The following is a 21,267-nucleotide window of genomic DNA, read 5'->3' on the forward strand; positions in this document are numbered from 1 at the left end:
TGGGGAGGAAGCAGGAGCCCAGTTTTGGAGATGTGAGTTTTGACATGCCCGTTATATATCTGGAGATGGAAGGTAGGCCATGGGATACGTGGGTCTGCAGTTCAGTGGAGAGATCTAGGCTGGAGATATAAGTTTGGGAGTCACAACATGTATGTGGCATTTAAAATCCTGACACCAGGTGAAATGACATGAAGTGAGAGTATGGATAGAGATGTCTGAGCGCTAGCACTCACTGACCTTTAGAGGTCAGTGAAATGAAGACAACCTGGCAAAAAAGACTGAGGAGGAAGAGCCAGAGAGGAGGGAGGAGAACTAAGAGACAGCAATGGCCAGAAGCCAAGAGAGAGTGTTCCAAGAGAGAAGGGACGAGTTGTGTCAGTTGCTGCTAACGGGCTGAGCAAGAGGGAAACCAAGACTTCACTACTGGAATTGGGAACCAAGAAGTCATCACCAACCTCGACAAGAGCAGTCAATGGAGAGGTGGAACAAAAGTTGGATTGGACTGGGTTCAGGAGAGAAAGAAAGAAAGAAAGTGCAGAGATCTCGAGAGTTTTGCTCTAAAGGGAAACAGAGGGTTGAGGCAGTAGTTGAGGAGGGATTAGGGTCCAGGGAGTTCTTGTTTTGTTTTAGGATGGAAAATGTCAGAGCAAGTTTGCTGATGAGGGGACGTTTTTTGGAGTAATGTCCTTGGATAGGTGAGAGGAGATAAGGTCGTGTGCACAGATGTAGGCACTGGCCTTAAATAGGAGGATGGCAGTTCATCCATAGCAACAAGAAGGAAATCAAAGTGTACAAGTTCTGTGTTACATGTGATGACGGGAGCAGGTCGTCTTCTGTTCTCAATGAAATGGGCAGCAAGGTATCAGTTGAGATTGAGTAACAAATGTGGGGAGATGTTAGACATTTGAGGAAAAAGGAGAAGAGGCCAATGGTATTGTCTCGGACAGTAGGAGAGTCAACGATCTAGAGCAATGGTTCCCAAAGTATGGTCCTGGGACCCACAGCATCAACTTCACCTGAGAACTTGTCAGAGATGCAGATTCTCAGGCCTCACTCTTGACCTCCTGATCAGAGACTCTGGCCCCACATCCAGCTATCTGTGCTTTAATAAGCCCTCCAAGAGACTCCGAGGCACACTTACGTGTGAGAAGCACTAGCCTAGGAAAATATGGTGTGTGAGAGCCTTCTTGAGCTTAGTGGTCATGAATTAGAGTGAAACCAGTCCGTGCATCTCATCCTAGCCCACCCTCATAATGCCTTCCCCCTTCCAGCGATTGCGTTAGGAATGGACACAGAACCCTATTCCAGCTAATGCGGCAGCAGGAAAAGTCTGCCAGAAAGGGCTTCCAGTTAAGATCCCTCAATCTGAAAAATGAACTCAAGGAAGACACAGTCCCTCTATCTACACTGCTGGGTTTTGTGGTGTGAGGATTTGGCAGCCATCTTCCAACCAAGGAAGACAGGCTGAGGACAAGGATGAGGAGTGGGGAGGGCAGAGTGGAAAGATAGAAAGAACCGGAATCGCTGACGGTGTTGTTGAGCCACTGAACTAACCCAGAGCTTCCCCACCTCTGGGCCTACTGTTACGTGTGGTAAACACTCACACTCAGCCTCGCCATCCTTATCTGTAAAATAGTAAAACTGGTAATAATAGCCACCCCCTGCAATTGTCATAGAGACTAAGGGAAGATCATGTTTTTGAAAATAGCTTCTACCACTGTAAAGCACTATCTAAATATAATTTCCATTAGTGCATTTGTATCTTACTCCAAAATATATACATTTCGTTCATACGCAACTTTCTAGAAGGTGAGGTATAGTGACGGTGAAGGCAATGTTGCACTTAGGACTCCTTGGGGTGCTCCTAGGGTGAGTCCTTTGTCTCAGGATCCCAGCCTGGCCTGGAGCTCCCAGGCAGAGGCTCTGGTGAACACACTCCCTCACTGCTCAGCATGCCCAGGGCCCCCTGCAGCCCGGCTGCGCAGAACAGGCCCTGAGAGCAGGTGCCAAAGAGCACACTGCGCAGCCCGCAGCACGACCACCCCTCGCCTCCTTAAATCTTCCGCCTGTCTGTGAATTCCACAGCCCATTTCAACTCTCCCCCTCAGATGACAAATTTCGTTCTGAGTGCCCCCTTCCGAAACAAGCCATAGCAGCCTTCCTTCCTCCATGAGGTACACATCCGCCCTTTACCCTCCATACTGAGCCCTCAGATGCCCCCAACCAGAGTTCATTTCTGCAGTAGTGTCACCTCATGTGACCTAGCCCTCTCCTTCCTCTCCTTGCCCATTTGTGTCTTTGGGACTTTCCCTGAAGCGTCTCATGTCCCTGCCTCTCAGCAGCAAGAGGAGTTTGTTTTACCTCCTTGGTTATCTTTATGGCTCACTTTCAAACCCCAGGTCAGCCCTGCCCATCACCTTTGAGCTCACCTCACAGATCTCCTTATGCGAGCACTGTGTGCTCATCGGATGTGGAAAGAAGCACTACCGTCTCAGCCTGTGTAACTTTGAAGTTTAGACTTTATCCCTCACGCTCAGTTGAGAGACCCTCCAGTTCTGCACCAAAGAGGTTGATATTGAGGCCCCTGGCATTTTGAATATTATTTTGTCCTTCACTGCTTTGTTGTTATTGCTTTATACTTGGGGCTGAACGTAGCTGACTGTGCCTCTGCCCCCTGTGAGAAGCCTCTGACCACAGGTGGCATCAGGAGAGGCTTGGCGAGTCCACCCAGGGAAGGAGACGTTACACATCTATGTGAGGCAGGGAGAGACCAGATTGCATGCAGTACCCACAATAAAACGGTAACAGTGACACAATAAAACAATCCACTAAAGGAACAGGGGACACAGCTATTCACAGAGGGCAAGCGACCCATGGACTGTTGGAGATCCGGCACACGGGACTTCAGCCTATTGTGACTGGATCTCCCCACCCCTGTCTGCAAAGAGCCAGTCAGAACAGGCCGGTGTGGGATGGCACCAGGGTGTGAGAGCCAGCCCACACCCCAGGCCCTCACAGGGACCACTGGATATGCCCCAAGGGACCAGCTTGCTGTCTCAGGGTTGTGCCCTCAGTGGAATCATGAACGGCTAGGACCCCTTGCAGGGGCCTTATTACCTCAAACTGGGATCTCTGCACACGCGTCAGGTCGGGGGCGGGCCCAGGATGGATCTGGCATCTCTAGGAACAGCAGACTGAGTGTGTAACCTATGTGCTCTTCACCTGGACTGTGGGCCTCACCGGGACAAAGTGGCACCTTATTCATCAGTGCACCCCAGCAGGGAGCCCTGAGCCTGGCACGAGTCTACGCTCATTGAAAGTGTGTGGAATTGAAGGCCTGGACCAGGGGTAGGCAAACTTCTCCTGTAGAGGGCCCAGTAGTAAATATTTAAGGCTTTGAGGGCCATGTACCCTCTCTATTGTAGCTCTATTTCAGCTGTGAGAGCAGCCACAGATAATATGTAAACAAAGGAGTGGGCGATATTCTGATACAATGTTATTTTACGGACATTGACATTCAAATTTCATATCATTTTCACATATCATGAAATATTCTTCTTTTGATTTTTTTAACCATTAAAAAAATGTAAAAACCATTCTTAGCTTGTGGGCTGTGCAAAAACAGGCAACAGGCCAGATTTGGCCCATGGGTTGTAGTTCATTGACTCCTGGTCTAAAGCAAGACAAAAGGCCCACTTCCTGTTTCCAGTGGGAGTAAACAGATCTTCTGCGTGTGGGGACTGTTCGGTCTCTTAATAGCCATTGGGGTGTGCAATGCCCCAACAGTGCCCACAACTCCCTCACACACACACACACACACACACACACACACACACAGATCTATCTAACACTTGGCCATTGTTCTGGACACCAGGGTGGAGGTAGGCAGTCTCCAGGTTGCCATGGCAATTGCAGACACACTTTTAGGACTGTTGCTGCTTCCAGGTAAGAGATGTGTTGACTGTCAGCAACTCGAGGCTGATTTATCTTTTTACCTCCTCCACCCACCATCACTCCAGGGCATATTAGGCCAGGGTGGGAGGCCATAAAGTAATGGGAAGCTGGGAGAGACAATGGGTAACAAGGAGAGAGAATAAGTGGTGAGGAAAAGGATTTCTAATGTTAGCAATGCTTCCTCTTGAGTTTCTAGTGGATTTTAATTTCTCAGACTTTTTCACGTGCTTTAGTTCATTTATTCCTTACAACCCCGGATGGGAAAATTCACCTCACTGAGGATGCTATAGTTTGGAGAGCTTTGGGCATTTGCTTCTTGTCCATGGCCTTTAAGGGGCAGAGCCAAGACTCAGATCCAGGTATTTCATCAAAGTCTATTTGTTCATTTATTTAGTAAACAGGTTTTGAGGGCACCAAATGTCAGGCACTGTGCTGTGCAGGAGGACTAGATAAGGAGGTGCGAGATCTGGTTCTTGTCCTCAGAGCATCACCATGTAGCCTGGTTCCTGCGCTGGCACTATCATCTGACTCACTGGGAGAGCTCTACAAGGACGGCGCTCAAGCCCAGGTTTGATGCACTACATCTGGATTTCAGGTCGGGGCAAACACGCTAGGCCCAGCACCTTCCTTCACCTCCGCCTGCTCGGACCAGCGCCAGTTAGGGAAAGGCAGACTCCAGACCCCAGAGGACGCTCCTTCGGTCCAGGCAGTAGGGGGGCAACTCCAGAATAGGATTTAATGCCAGGCTCTGTTGGGGAACCTCAGGGAATCGCCAGACCCGCCTATGGACACATGAATCTCTCATTCCTGAGGGGGGGTTCCCCGGAAAGTCTCTTACGCTGAGTTGGAATTTGGCTCCAGGGCTGGTAAAGTGAGAAAAGCTTGAGCGCTGAAGCAAGAAGCCCCAGGTTACGTGACCCTGAGCAAGTCACCGAACCTCTTTGAATTCCCATTTCCTCATGGGAGGGGAAAATGGGGACAATAATAGTCACGCTCTGTCTACCCCCCTGGATGCAAAAATTCCAAAAGAGGGAGCACGGGGACCTGTGGGAGTGCCCTCACCTTCCAGAGAATCCCGGTTCAGGCCTGCTCTGGGATTTGCGGGGTCCTCGGTCAAGCAGACCCAGATTTTGCCCCTGGATGCCGGCATGACCTTCTGAGAACCAACGTCTTCCGAAGCATTAGGTGCCCAGACATCTTGCAAGATGAAGACAAGCCTCAGCTTTCTTCCTGTACTCAGTGTTTGCAGTGACTTCACTGCGGAGGAATACAAAATGAAATACACGTTATGTTACTTGAAATGTCAGAACGCAGTTACCTAATGAATTTTTTTGACAAGGGATATTTGGGGGACACTTTCTGACCTTTATTTAAGCTTGCAAGGTGTGCTTTCCTGTTTGCCAGGTTGCCATCCCCCTTCACACTCTGAGTCTTCGGAACCCTCACGTAAGTTTCACAGCGAGCTAACTTTCCAGCTCTCCGGGTCCCGCCCCTCTGCCGGCCCGAGTGGAGGCTCCGCCCCCGTCTCCTGGTTGGCTCTGCTTCCTCCGCCTCCGGAGAGGACACGCCCCTCCGCCCCGCCAAGCAGCCCTAATTGGAGGCGAGGATGGGGGGTTTCTGCCTCCCTTGCTTGATTTCTTACGTCAGTTAGGTGTGGTTTTCATTTAATACTTAGATTTTAATAGTTGATTTCTTCAAATGGGCTTTAGCATTATTTATTTTGCCTCTGATGACTCTGTCTTCTGGTCTAAAGTATTAAATCCCTCTCTGTTTTGCAATTTACAGCCTGGCTGCTCTAGGTTCACAAAGCTTTTCCATTAAAGGTCTCTCTCCTCTGCCACTATTTATTGTTAGAGTCACTATTTGCCCAGAAGGTACTGTCTGCTGCATCTTCTGGGAAATGAAATTTATTTCTCCTGGCATTGATGGGGGTGACATCACTCAAGCACTGTTTACATCACCAAGTCGCATAAGCCCTGAGCCCAAAGGCTCCAACGGATGACAAAGGTAGGGGGCGGGGGAAGGAACAGAGTGGGTTTACTTACACGTCTCTACCTCTTCCATTCTCTCTCCTCCGTGTGCCATCCCACCCACCACTTGTATTGACCGTATCATCATATAACTAATGGGATCTCTTAAAATTGACCAGCCATTCTTAAAATTAGTATTGAGGGGCTGAGGTCAATAGTGGTGGAGGGTTGGGCAGGAGGTAGACGCCCAGCCTTCTTGTGGAGAGCATCTGCTCGAAGGGCAACAACCATGCCTTCCCTTTGTAGCAAGTCACCCTTGTAAATCCTCTGACACATGTTTTGCTATCCTCTGCTGACAGGTAAGCTAACTAAGGGACAGAGAGAAAGAATTGTGCTAGCCCCTAGCAGATCTGGGATTTGAACCCAGCTTTTCTGTCCCAGGGCCCTCTCTTCTGCCTTCATGTTCTCCTGGCGTGGTGGCGTGAGGCTTGCTGAGGGGTGAGTGGAGCTCTCAGCCCCATCCCTCTCCCACCCGCCCTACATGAAAGTCCCCCCAGGCTCCAATGCAAGCTGGCCCAGGAGAGAGAGACAGAAGATGCCTGGGCAGCAGTTTGCTGGTACATAGAGCCTCCGCCCCCTCTCTTCTTTCTTTCCCTATTTAGCCAGGCTTCTCCTTCGTCACATCTATTTTCTCCAAGGAGTGTTGCTGCCATCTCCACTTCCTCACCTCCCATTCACTCCTCAACCTACTGCATTCTCCTCTCCTCGCCTCCTCCCCGCTTTACCAGTGATCTCCCAACTGCCCAGCTCAGTGGTCAGCTTTGTATCCAAGACCTTCGTGGACACGGGACAAATGCAGCGGCACAGGGACCGCACTCAGGCGGGTCCCACATTTGGTTTAGTGGTTCCCTGTTGCTGTCTTGAGGTCCTTGATGATTGTGGACAGGGGATTCTACACTCTCATTTTGCACTAGGCCCTGCAAGTTATGCAGCTGATCCTGTTTGGGTCTTTAAATACTGTAACTTCTATAACAGACATCGTTCGTGTTTATCCAACATGCATCCTCCCCCCTTCCCTGCAGCAGAATCCCACTTTTTTAGTCATCATGGGTGACCCCTTGATCTCAGAGAGAAGCTTTTCCTCAGCCACAGAGAATGAATCTGATGTATTAAAACAGTAATGGAATCTCGAGACTTTTGGTCAGGGGTTGACTTAAAGGGAACCATATGACCTAGGTCTCATCAAAGAGAGGAAAGTAAGTTTGTTCTGGGAAAACTTTGGTGTCCCTGAGAAAAAATGGACGGGCTCAGTTGGCCTGCTCCTTACCCTTTTGTCCATTCCTCCTCCTCTGCAGTGGATGTGGGCACAATGCCTGGAGGTGCAGCAGCCATATTGTGACACGAAGAGGAAGTCCAACACAGTGCGAATGGCAGAGAGAAAGAGAGAAAGGATCTGAGTCTCTATGGCATTGTCGAGCCACTCCCTCAGTCTTAGACTACCTCCCTCTGAACTTCCTGCCATGCATCGAACAAACAACAACATCAAAAGCTTTATTTTTAAGTCATTGCTGTAGCATTTTTCTTTTTTACTTCCAATTAACTGGTTTGTAACTACTAAGACGTCAGCAACATTTAACATAATGTTGTCCATTCCCTCCACTTAGAACCTTCCTTCCTGGCATTCATGATGCCATCTCGGCTGGATTTTCTGATCACTTCTCTTATTCCCTCTCTCAGCTCAGTCCCTGATGGTGGGGTCTGGCAGGATTTTGTGATTTATTCTTTTATTCATTGCTCTGTATTTCCCGAGCACTCCTGTGTGTTGGGCCTTACACTCAGTGCAGCCGACGCAGCCACAAAGACAGACGAGGTCCCTGTGCACATGGAACCTGTGCTAATCCGAGTCCACTCCCTGACCACTGGCCACACTCCTCCTGGGCGATCTCGTTTACTTCCTCAGCTCCACCACCTGCAGCCATTTCTTTCTGATGCAGGACTCCATGTTGGTTTGCCTAATTAATCAACAATCAACAGATCCTTCTAGAAAAGAAAGAGAAAAGAGACTGAACTTCCTTCGGTGAGACAGTCATGAAATAGTCTTCACTCCATTTTCCCAGCCAAGAGATGGAAAGAAGATGTAAAAAGGTTGGCCACCTTTCCTCATCCCTCAGCTCTGACTTGATTTGTCTGCAGGACTCAGACACGGTAGGGGAGCCTACGGTAGTAAATTCCCCCACGGAATCCTGCCGTATATGGGGACTTTCTTTTCTTGCCCATAAAAGGTATGGAAAGCTCCCGTCAGTTTTAGCGGTTATTGTACTGTCTCAGCGCCAGCCCCTCACTCATGCACTGTGACAGAAAACAGTAAGAGAGGCACCAGGAAGAGAAAATGTGTCAAATTCCCCCAGCCTCCTAGAGAAGGAAGACTGTCACTATTGATAATAGCATGTTTTACAATGTGATTCATTTGGGAAAAGTTTAAAATGAAAAAACTCTGTGTCAGGACTAGGAATACAATGATGCACACACTCCCAGCCTTCGTGGAGCTCACAGTTGGCTGATGGAGAACAACATTAAACAAGCAATAACAGTAAAGTAAGGTAAGTGCCACGGTGGGGAGGGGGTCCAGGGAGCCACTACAGCGCTTGGTGGGGCTCCTGGCCTAGTTTACCAAGTCAGAGGAGATGAGGTCCAATCCCAAGCTATAGACAGAAGTCAGCAATCCAGGGGAGGAACGTGGTGGTCTGGACGAGGGTGGCAGCAGGGGGGCTCTTGATACATTCCAGAAATATTGAGTAGGTGTAATCAACAGGACTTGGTGATTGATTAGATGTGGGAGGTGACAGAGAGGAAAGAATCAAGGATGACCTCCAGATCTGTGACTTGTGCAATTGATTTTTTTTATATGTTAGTCTTAGTATCTGGCAACCTTGATAACTTTCTTTTTAGTTCTAAAATTTAACTGTAGATTTTCTAGGTAAACAATGATGTTGACCACAAATAAGGATGGTTTTGTCCCTTATCTTCATTTATATTGATACAGTTATCAGTCAAAGCTCAGTCAGCATAAAAGGAAATTGCTGTGGGTGTTTCAAGCAGAGAGATTTAATAGAGGGGGTTAGGTGCTTACAAAACTGTCAGGAAAATGAGAGTGGTGAAAGTCGGGGGAGGCTGCTGCTAGCTTTTAGGTTCACTGCTGCAGCTGTGGTCCTCCAAATTGAAAAGTCGCTTTGCCACCCAGGTCAGGAAAGAGCAGGAAAACACCCCCGATGGTCCTGGCTCTCCTGCGGCAGTGAAGCGGGTAGGTGACAGGGGTGCCTTGAGGACTTTGTCAATCCTCGTTTCTGCCAAAGCCCAGATACCTCCAAGCCGCTGCTGGAGACAGAATAGCAACACATCTTGCTTCCGACTGCCTTCCAGCTCCAAATCTTAAGCAAGTATATCTCATTGGCTGAACGGTAATGGTGTTCAGAACCCTAGAGATAAAGGAGTGTGGGGTGAGTGGTTCCCAGGCTTCCAGCCCATGTAGTCAAAGGTATGGCTAGCAGAAATAAAAGCCGGTTGCAAAGAGAAACCAAGAAAAACAAAGTCCAGCATGGTTTTGCCTAAATTTGCTAGCCTATCCTTTTGTATGTAAGGCACTCAAAACTTTCCAAATGAGCTAAACTCTCCAAGTTCTTCACTCATCATTTGCCCCCATGGACACTGTATTCTAGAATATGTGCGAAATGACATGCAATTTTCCAAACGTATTTCCATGCCTTTGCACTTGTCCTACCACTCAAAAGTTACCTTTCCTCTGCCTGTGAAGACTGGTCCCGTCCCTCCACTCCCCTACCCCCTTGTCCCATACCTGCATCAGGCAGGATTGACCCGGATCTCCTCAGTATTTCCCCTGCGCTTGGTTCACAGTTCTGTTATGGCCACTTGTCCCAGTGAATTTCAACTTTTAGTCAGAGGATCCATCCCTTCCAGTAGACATAGCATCCTAAGGTAAGCGACCACGGCTTAATTTGTGTTTATGTCCCAAGGACCTATGAAAGTGCTTGGAACTTAATAGTTGCTCATTGAAGATATATTGAATGTATGAAGGACTGTGTGTACGTGGTCTCTCGGGGTAAGCACCTGAGATTGTATGAAGAGCAGCCACCTTCAGAAACAGGCATGCCACTTGTTCCTAAAAGGGGGTCTAACCGATGATAGAATCTTAGAAGGACAAAAATTCATGTTTATAAATTGCTTACTAATGCTACCTTCAAGTTCTAAATTCTTATTTTCTGTTTATGTTGACTTTTGCCTTTCTCTTCCAAGCTTCTACCATCTGTCCTTGCTTCTGAAGCTTGTAGTGATGCTTCTCTTTAAAATATAATTCCCACGCAACATTCTGGTTGCTCCCATCATATCAAATTAATGCAATGACCACTTAAGCTGCTGGGAAAATATGGGTCGTTACATGCTGCTGACAGTGACACTGACAGTGACATTGAAGCAGGGACAGAGAACATCTTAATAAAAGATTATTTGTACAAAATCAGAGAACTCTAGAGTTTGAAGTGTCCTTAGAGATCTAATCCTTTTGCTTATACAAAAATGGAGATGGAGAATTTCCTATGATTCCTTAGCACTGAGAAAACTTGGTTAGCAAGCCCATCTCTTCTTTCTTCAGGTCGGGGAAGCCTCTACAACCAAACCTCTGAGACTTCCTAGTGCCTAGGACAGTGTTAGATGCATGATAAGCAATTAATAATGTTTTTACATGGGTGTATGAGTGTCCTACTTATTAATCCCTCAAAGCTGATATTGTACAGTTCTCGAAAGGAATGTTTTCCCAAGGTAACCCGGAAAATCTTTGTTTTTCTTTGTGGCAGATACTATACATTGGCTGACTCAGCATCCATTCCTAACCTCATATCTCTTGCCCACCTTGTTTTTAAAGCCCAGGAAAGCTACGTACTTTCCCAGCCTCGTTGCGCTGGAAGCGACCAGGTGACAGTTTGGGCCAGTGAGATGTAAGCAGAAGCCTGCAGTTTTCTGTAAAAGGTTTGCTTTCCTGATAGAAGGGACAGAGAAGGCAGGTGTTATCCTTGCTCCTTGTCCTGTCAGGAGGGTGAATGTGTTGGCTGCACCTCCATCAGCCTTCTTGTGCCCATAGGGAAAGGCCAAGAGAATGACAGGATGCCTGTTGTTGTTGAGCTGCCCACCCAGCACCAGCTACCTCCTGACTGCCTGTTATGTAGAGAAACAAACCCGTCTTTGTTTAAGCCACTGAGTTCCTAATTCTTGCTCTTAAGCGCTTCTCTAGTATTTGCTCTCTCCCAGCTGCAGAATCTTCCCCAGGTCATGGCCCCAGACAGGAAGGACAGGTCTATGTCTATCAAATACGACAGACGTAGACATTACCATAAATTTACTTTATGAGCCTAGTTTTATAACATTTACTTGTCATCACGTTAATCCATAAGAAAAAAACGTTGTTTCAATGAATACATAAAATTTGAAAACAAGGGAAACCAGTGACAATTGCAGTCTCATGTCAGTCTCATCATTCAACGTAGTTTTAAATTGTGATTGCTTTGCACAGTATTGAGAGAATCCTAATTCTCACAAGTGAGTGATTGCAAATATACGAGTTTGTTCACCCTGCGATTTCAGGTCAGATAGTTTGAAAGAGGAATGTGATGACAATTTCTCCTTAAAGTGGAGTCAGAAACAGCGTGTAAGATCTGCTCTCGTTCCTTAACTGGCAAATGTTCAGTCTGGAGGAAGGGGGTCAGTGAACAGGCTCTTCACCCAAGGTAATCTTCATTGTTCAATGGAAAACACAATGTAGTGAATAAGAGTCCAGATTCCAGAGGCAAACTCTGTGGGTTCAAATCTTGGGACAACCGCTTGCTGGCTGAGTGCCTGCGTCTTGGCGTCTTCAGCTGTAAAAGGGGCACATTAATATGTGCCTTATAAAGTTTTGGATGGTTTAAATCAGCCACTACAGGCGAGGCCTTAGAACAGTGCTGGGCACATCGTAACAACAGCTGTCAGCAATTATGAGACATCCAGTGATGTCCCAGATCCTCCTTTGACTGTCTCTGTCAGATATTTACTCAAAAATTTAAAATAGACAAGTTTATTTTGCTTGGAACACTGAATACATATTTCAGGTTTCATGTCTTGGCTGACCAATTATCTAGGATTAAGCCAGAAGCCTCCCCTTGCCAAGGTGAGCTTACTCAGTCTTCAAAAGGAAGAGAGAAGGAGTCAGACCTTGCAACAGGAGTTAAACCATGGATAATGTGACACAATCATTGCTCCACAGACTTTGTTCAATTGTTATTTTAAAATAAATTATTGTACAACAACCACACATGGAGCTGAAAAAAAAGTATGTTTTACCCGGCATTTAATTTCATAGAGCCCATGCCTGCTATATTTGATATACAATATCAAATTGTATATAAAATTTATTTGATATACAATATCAAATTGTATATAAAATTGTATATCAAATAGCTGCTGTGTATAATTTTATGTAAACAGACATGGGAAGGCCTGCTTTAAAAGAAAAACAAAAAAATAGTATAAAAAGGGCCAGTACAGGGCTGCAACATTCTGAATCAATGAACATTTACAAAATATTTATGGCATGAGCTGTATACGCAGAAGCGCGTGAAACTGGAAGAACAATTTGATATGTTGGCTGTCTCTTGTACGTAAATGTTTGGTGTATGAAACATTTAACTGTAAATTTTTATTTATTTATTTTTGCTAAGGAAGATTTGCTCTGAGTTAACATCTGTCGCCAATCTTCCTCTTTTTGCTTGAGGAAGACTGTGCTGAGCTAACACCTGTACCAATCTTCCCCTATTTCATGTGGGACACCGCCACAGCATGGCTTGACCAATGGTGCTAGGTCTGCACCCGGGATCCAAACCTGCGAACCCTGGGCCGCCAAAGCAGAGCGCGCGAATTTAACCATAACACCCCTGAGCTGGCCCCAATCTTCCTCTTTTTTGCTTGAGGAAGATTAGCCCTGAGCTAACATCTGTGCCAGTCTTCCCCTATTTTGTATGTGGGATGCCTCCACAGCATGGCTGCCAATGAGTGGTGTAGGTCCGAGCCTAGGAACTGAACCTGGGCTGCCAAAGTAGAGTGCATCAAACTTAACCACTAGGCCACAGGGCCAGCCCCTAACTGTAAATTTTTATTTATTTATTTATGTTTTTTGGTGAGGAAGATTGGCCCTGAGCTAACATTTGTTGTCAATCTTCCTCTTTTTTTTTCTCCAAAAAGCCCCAGTACATAGCTGTATATCATAGTTGTAGGTAGTAAATTTGTTTTAACTGAAGAATTTTTAATTGTAAAACAAAATTCTAAATGATTTGAATCAAATATTTGTAGTTCCTAAAGCACCCCTGCATAGCTGTAGGGGTCTATTGGTCAGAGTATATTTATTTATTTATTTATTTATTTATTTATTTTCGATTGGCCCTGAGCTAACATGTGTTGCCAGTCTTTTTTATTTTTCTTCTCCGCAAATCCCCACCAGGTACATAGTTGTATGTTCTAGTTTCAGGTTCTTCTAGTTGTGCTGTGTGGGAGTTCGCCTCAGCAAAGCTTGATGAGCGGTACTAGCTCCGCACCCAGGATCCAAACTGGTGAATCGCTGGGCATTCGAAGTGGAGCACGTGAACTTAACCATTCGGCCACGGAGCCGGCCAGGGTCAGAGTTTAAAAATCACCTAAATTATCCCAAAAGCCCCTTCTAAAATTTGCAATTTTGGATTATATAGTTTAACTCCTGAGGCCTTACCCAACCCCTCCTATTTTGGTCATGCATCCAACTACATTGGTTTTTTATTGTCTATAAGGTGAGTCTATCTCAAAAATAGCAAAATGATCTTACTTTAAAACATTTCATAGAAAGTAGTTCCAAAGCATGGGCTTATATTAATAAGGATCCTATTCTAAAGACCTTCTCTCCTGCCTGTCTACCATCTGCCCTCTCCAGGCTGGGTGGGAATGGGAGGAAAAGACACAGGCAACAATTAGGACAAGAGAGAGCTGGATTGTGTCTACACAGAGCCAACACATTCCGATACAAGTGAAGATTCCACTGATCTGAATGTTTTACATAGCCTATTGCCAAATGTTTGGAATAATTATAAAGGGCTTAGTTTGGAGGTTGTTACACTTGTGCTACCAATTTAATTTTGGTTTGTTGTGGCCCTGGTGTGTATAGGGGTATGTGTTAGATACAAAAAACTGTTCAGCGAAACAGCTTTTCCTTTTGTGATGTGTTGTTGAATGTTTTGCATATCATAAAAACTTTCATGAATCTGTTCAAACTGTGGATTCCCTCCCCAGAAAAAGAGCACAGGTGCACTTTCATTAAAATTCTGGAATAATTCTAGGAGATTCCCTGACATGCTGTCATTCATTCCTGAGTTCCAAGTTACAGCCTTATGATATCCTTGATGGGTATAGTGAAAAAACCCACAAGATTCTGTGTGAGGAAATAAACAACAGCAAAACCAGAACGTCTAATGGCCAATTGTTAGCTTATTTGTGACCTTATTTGAATCTTTTTTAAGACCTCAATTTTACCTCTGTAAATAGAATTGGGAGAGTTTTTTTCAAGAACCAAGTAGATAATGTACAAGAGTGTTTTAAATTACATAGCACTTTACAAATGTTGGCTGAAAAATGTAATCTCCGATAAATCCAAACAGCAAGATGGCTCTTACTTCCCAACTGAATTTACTGAATTCAAAATAGTGCCCCTAATGAGGACACACTTCAACGTATGTTTTGAGGTTTCAAGGAGCAGAAGGTTCCTTCTCCACAAGTAAATGTTGTTCTCAAACTCCTGGATCAAGCCCTGCACCCTTTTTCAGCAGCTGGTTTGAAAAGAGGCACCAGTGGAAACATCCCTAACCCACTGACCAGCACTACTCCTGGAGGTGAAGTCAGGACACGGCCACACAGCTGGGAGACCAGGGATGGACAGAGAATGGAAGGATCTTCTAGATTCTCCTCCCCTTGCCTGTCCCAGGCTAACACCCACTTCTGGGACTCCTCCTTACACTCACCTCTGGCCCTATCCCAGTCCTCGAGTGATCCCCTCTCTGGATCCGCTCCAAATCGCTCATGCCCTTCAAGGCAGATACGCCAGCTTCAGCTCCCTCAGCATGGCAGCCTCTCTCGCTCTTCACCTTATACTCCTTCCCATCCTTACTTTCCCTCAGTGTGAGAGGTCCAACTTCCTCTCTTGTTTCTCAGATTTTCATAACATTCTTCCCTCTCCATGCCCAGCTGCCTTGGCAGCTGCTCTTTCACCACTGAATAGCAAAATGCCCATTAGAGTTTCCCCAGGGATCGATCAACAAAGACTTATAGAGGGTGGCAGACTGTCTGAGGCACTGAGGTCCTGGGCAAATAGACCTGGCTCCCGTCCACATAGAGCATGCAATCAGTGCATGGAGTCCTGCCTGCCTCTCCCAGTACAAGCAGAAAGCTGACTTGGGGAATTAGATTTTGCTGGGCGACAGAGAGCATCAGGACTGTACCCACACACCAAGAATAAAACAATAAAAAGTTATTATCAGTGAGGCAAAAAAAGAAAGTTTTAGACATGCCAAAATGATAATGATGCTGTTGACAGTACAGCCATTCCCTGGGGCCTGGGCCCATATTCCTCTGATATGCACTGGACCCATGCTGCCTGCTTTTTAGGTCCACTGCTTAAGTTGGTGGGGCAACAGTCTATCCCTGGGGGACTCAAGGATTTTCACAAGGGGCAGTTTCTCCGCATTCTATACTCCGGGATTTCACAGCTACATCAGAGCATGGCATACTGCCCCGTGATTGAACTCCACAGTTGTTAGGGGACAGTGGGGGGGTCCAGTTCCTAGTCTCTTCCCTGGCCATCAGTCCCCCAACCCCACACACGTCAAAACAAGACCCTGATTCAAGCTTTCTTCTTATCCCATAAACTCCCAGGCCCTGCTACATGTGCCAACAACAGAAGTTGGGGAAACTGATGCCAAGTGAGCTTTCCAGTTTCCCACCCATCCAGAGGGGGCTGCCATCCGGGAGAGGTTTCGGGGAGAAGGCAGACCAGCCAGACCATGCGAGGTGCAGGGAGCAGAGTGGCTTCACTCCTGGCTCCAGCATCTGTTCAGACGGCTGTTTCTGACAAAGATGGCCGGTCCCCTCAGCAGGTCTGCGTAGAGGCCCCTTCAGAGGCACAGGGCCCTGGGCTGGGGCGGGGGGGAGAAGAAAGATTTCCCTCGTCATCTTATTGCTTCCTGACCCAATGAGCAGTTCCCCGGGAACGCACTGGCTCCCTCGTTTATGGTTACATGAACATAAAGTTTGTTACCTTAATGACCACCTTCCTCGTCAGAATTGCTATCATGAGCGCGGCACAGTCTTTGCGCACTCTGATCTGATCCTTCACCCAATGGCCCTCTGCTCAACTCTCTCTCTCCGAGTCTTTGTTTCGCCCTAGATCTGGGATAAGCTGAAAGTATTAGTTCTCTACCCCATTCTCCTAGCATTAACTTACAAGGGAGCTTCTAATTATTGGTTGGTTTGTTCTTCTCTTCTGTGTGGAGCTTCCTTTCTTCCATCCCCGCTTCATTCGTGCGTGTTTTGATTTAATGTGTCTAACAAAAGCGTCACTATAACTTCCACTCCCTGATGCCCCTGTTCAGTTTTCCAGTTCTCCTTCCCCGCCCCTCAATTACGAGGATGTTTTTGGGTTTGTTTAGTCCCTGACTTAAAAGTGTGGTGTGGGGTCACTAAGCCTGTGTGTGTTCAGATCCCGTACTTGCCGCTCACTAGCTGTATGACACTCAGCGAACCTCTGCGAATACCCATTCCTTCCGCTAAGGCGTGGGAATACAAGAATCTCTCTTTCCTCTCTTAAAGGGATGTCTTGAGGATAAAATGAGGTCATGGATAAAAGAGAGCCCTAAAAATTAGTATAAAAATCATATTAATTTCCATGTACTGAGTGATCCTCTATGCCAGGACCAGCTTAAACTCTTATATACTGTTTTGTTTCAGCTTCGTGACAATGCAATAAGGGATAGTGCCATTACTATCCACATTTACTCACAAGTAACTTGAGGCTTAGAGAGGTTAAGTAACTGGTCTGAGATCACACAGTATATAAAAAGGGAAGAACCAGGATTTGAACCAAGTCTGTCTGGCCTCAGACTGTGGGCTCTTAACCACTGCACCATCCTGACCCACCTGAACGAAAGGTACCATCATTCAACTAGATGTTGGTGATGTCTGTATAAGTCCACTCCAAGAAATCAAGTGATTAGGAGACAGTGAAATTCCCAGCATGCTCTGCGAGGTGCTATTCATTGTCTGGTGGGCTGGAGAGAAATCCCTTGCCAAAATTTTGCTGGTGTTTCCAGAATCAAAACTCACACTATTAATCAAGGGGGCAGCATGGCGGAGAGGTCATTAGCATCTTTGTCTGCAATTAAAGAGACAAAACTGTGACTTCGGGCAAGTCAGTCTCTCTGGCCTTCTATATCCTCACTCACAGGAAGAGGAGGAGCTTGGACAAGACAAGTATTAAGGTCTCTGTAAGTCACCATCATAATAATAGCTAGCATTTATTAAGTGCTTAGTAAAGTGCCAGGGCTTCTTCTAAGGGCTTTATATTCAATCTTAGATGATTCTCACAACCACCCAAAGAGACAGGTGCTGATATTATCATTCCCTTTGGCAGCTGAAGAATGAGGCACAAGGAAGTTTTCCCAAAGTCACAGAAAGAGTCGGAGACAGAGCTGAGAACCCACACTGTTAACCACTCAGCTATCTTTACCCCCTAACTTACAGGAATTATACTATTTGTTGCCTTGGACAGAAGGGTAAACTCATTTGATGATGTCTTTATAGCCTGCCTCAGTTTTTCCTACTGTAGATAAAAAATAGTGCATGTTTTTAAATACCCCATGACACTGCATAGGACATAGTAGGTACTCAATAAATATTTGCTTACCTGATGTTTCCGTCATTAAAAAAATTACATGAAAAACACATCAAAACAAGCAAGAATAAACTAGAAATAGAAAATAATGAGGCTGCAGAACTGGAGAAATGTCTGACTCACATTTTCTAATATGAACTATCTTACCAGAAAATAATCCAAAGATAAAACACAATATGAGCAAAGACAGTTTTCTTATCTTGATGAAACAACCACAAAAGAAAAAAAAAAATCAAATCATCTCGGTTGCAGAAACTTGATTATTGACTTTGGCAATGCTTTCTCCATCTCCTTGTGCCAATAAAGTTATTAGAATTGAATTGAGAGAGGCAGACGCACAAGAAGAGCTGAGACAGGATGCTGAGCAGTTGAAATCAATGACTCTCAGAGCTGATCCCCTGCCAAAGGCTACACCAGCTCCCAGGAGGACTCTGCCACTCTGGCCAGTGGCCCAGCACTGCGGAAGCTACAAGTCAGGTTTCTGGAGGGGACTCCCAGGTGGCTGGGGACTGACAGCTGAAGGAAGGAGGAAAAGGGCACCCTTCCCATTACCAAGGACCAGGCAGGCCAGCACCCACCAGAGTAGAGAACAGCAAGTCTTTGCTAGTCTCACCATTGTCCCCAGGCGGTAGAAAGGGAAGAGAAGGCAGAGAAGGAGGAGGGAAGAGAACACAGTGTTATTCACAATCTGTTTGCGACAGGGAAAAAGAGTGGCTTAATAACCCATAGCCAGATTAATGGAATATTCCTTCTCTCCTCTGGCAGAGCTGGTCCTCTGGTGCCATCACCCGTAAAATGGACAGCCACGGGAGAAGCCATGGAGCTAATTAACAAATCTGCCCCTATGTGTGTCAAAACCCATTCCACTGGAACTGCAAAGATGGAGAGTGTTTAGACACCAGCTTATTGAGGAAACCACTAGCATTCTCTGGAAGCCACTGTGACCACTTGGCATCTCTTCTAGCCACTTCCTCCCTCTCCATAAACTGCCTCCCCACCCTGTCCTGTGTTAGCCCCAAACATCTTCCTTCCATTCATGTTCTCCATCATCCACCCGCCAACTATGAAGCATCAAAGCCACCATTTAAAGTTTGTGTCTAAATCTCTGAGAATGATTGCACCTTTGTAAATCTCTATGAAGATCCTAGCAAGGGTATGGGCTTCTGATTAGTTGAGTTGTGTGTATATATATGCTTCTCTGTGTACATATTTTCTACGATAATGTTAATAATGACTAACACGAATTGAGTACTTGCTATGTGTCAGGCACTCTTTTTGCTTAGGGAATCAGTATAGCCCAAGATGGACAGACCTAGAATACTGACATAGGAGGTTCTCCAACAATCGTACATTTCAGCACAAAGTCCAAAGCTCCACCTACTTGCCTAGAGTTTGTAATCAGCTTAAGAGCTCCCAATCAGATTAATAGTCCCACACTCTCAATCATGATCAGATATGCCTGTACTACTAAACATCTGAGGAAAGCTGAGAATGTGGACCGCAAACACCAAAAGAAAATGAAATAAGAGTAGCATGTAAGAAACTGAGAACATGCAAGGAGAGAAAAATTGAAGTGTACATATGTTGTATCTTTACAGAGAAAAGAGAAGATACTGCATCCAAGAAAAAAGAACAGACTCAAACAGAAAAGGAATATTCAAAAGCCAAAATGGAATTCTTAGAAATTAAAAACAGCAGAAATGAGAAACTCAACAGTAAATCTCTCAGAAAGTCAAGCAAAAAGACAAAGAGATAGAAAAATTGGAGGGAAAATAGCAAGCCAAATTAGAAGACTAGTCCAAGAATTCGAATATCTAAGTAATAGGAGTTCCAGAGAGAGAGAGAGAAAAAAACAAAAACAAAAACAGAAAACGGAAAACAGAAAAGAGGTAATCACAAATGAAATTACAGTACTCGCTCCTAATCCGTGAAGGTACGTTCCAAGACCCCAGTGGATGTCTGAAACCACAGATCATGGTGAGCCCTATGTATATTATATTTTTTTCTATATATACATACCTGTGATAAAGTTTAATTTATTAAGTTAGGCAGAGTAAGAGACTATCTGAATTGCCTGCATCACTACTCTTGTGCTTTGGGTCTGTTATTAAGGTTCTTGAAAGCAGTTGTTCTTTTCAATGTTTTAAGCATTCCTCATAGAATTGCATTTCATATAGAAATACTGCAGAGCCAGAGCACTCATATATTGCAAGTGGGAATATCAACTGGCACAAACACTTTGGCAGCATCCACTAACGTTGAACAAATATCTACCTACAACCCTTCCATTCTTGGGTACATACCTGACCAAGTGAGTTCTATGACCCCCAAAGAACACACTCAAGTGTGTTCATGGCAGCACTATTTCTAATAGCCCCAAACTGGGGGAAACCCTAGTATCTATCAAGAGATAGAACAAGTGTGTTATATTTACGCAGTGGAGTACTTCACAGCAATAAAAAAGAACTTACTTACCATGGCATACAACAAAAGGCATATTACTGAGAGAAAGAAACCAGATAGAAAAGAACCTGCACCAGGTGATTCTATTTATAAGAAGGTTGAGAGCAGGCAAAACTGTGTGGTGATAGAGGGCAGAACGGTGGTCACTTCGGGGTGGGATACGGCCTGGATGGGGTGATGAGAGCCTTCAAGGGTGCTGGAAATATTCTATGTGTTGGAGTAGTGATTTCATGGGTATAGACATATGTAAAAATGCATCAAGCTCTACTCTCTTTATATCCTTTATATAAGTTTAACCTCCATTTAAAAAAATATTATGAAACTCAGTCTTATAAAAAAAGCTTCAAGGATTACAATAAAAATGTTTACAATAGAATTCCTAACCTGGAAGAGACTCAAAGTTAATTACAGAAGATAAGATGTGCACTCAAATGACCATAATGTAAAGCAGCGTCTGAAAACGTTGTATGGGTGGTCCAAGGGAATGTCATAGGATTGCAGAGAAGGGAAGGGACAGGGCGGGAAAATAGAGCACGTGACATCTGAGCTGAGATCTGAGCATCCTCTGTGTGCTTGCTCCATCAATTTCCTCTGTCTCTTAAATGTCCTTTACAGTTTGTTTCTCCTGTGCAAATAATTACTGTATGTTCAAGGCTCCTGTATTGAATTTTCCTCCTTGGTGCATCCTCCTAGCTCTCTCCTTCCCTTCCTAGCTGAGTTTCTGGATGGAATAGTCTACCTGCTGTCACCACTTCCTTATTTTCATTCACTCCTTGGCCCACTGCCTTCTGGCTTCTCCCTGCGTATCCGACAGAATCTTCTTTCACTTGGTCAGCAGTAATGCCCCAGGTGCCAGATCTAATGGCTTCTTTC

General features: G+C 45.4%; 1 long non-coding RNA gene across 3 annotated transcripts in view; it reads left to right on the top strand.

Annotated features, from left to right (window-relative positions):
• The first annotated feature begins 7,960 nt into the window (after positions 1–7,960).
• The window catches only part of LOC123277659 (uncharacterized), a 60,010-nt gene continuing 46,703 nt past the window's right edge, over positions 7,961–21,267 (top strand). For all 3 annotated transcript variants that reach the window (XR_011494931.1, XR_011494930.1, XR_011494929.1), the window contains exons 1-3: positions 7,961–8,524; positions 9,837–9,917; positions 19,530–19,908. This is a non-coding gene — a long non-coding RNA (uncharacterized lncRNA). The remainder of the gene's footprint in view (positions 8,525–9,836; positions 9,918–19,529; positions 19,909–21,267) is intronic.

This window comes from Equus asinus, chromosome 16 (genome assembly GCF_041296235.1).
Source record: "Equus asinus isolate D_3611 breed Donkey chromosome 16, EquAss-T2T_v2, whole genome shotgun sequence".
In the NCBI taxonomy this organism is placed as follows: domain Eukaryota; kingdom Metazoa; phylum Chordata; class Mammalia; order Perissodactyla; family Equidae; genus Equus; species Equus asinus.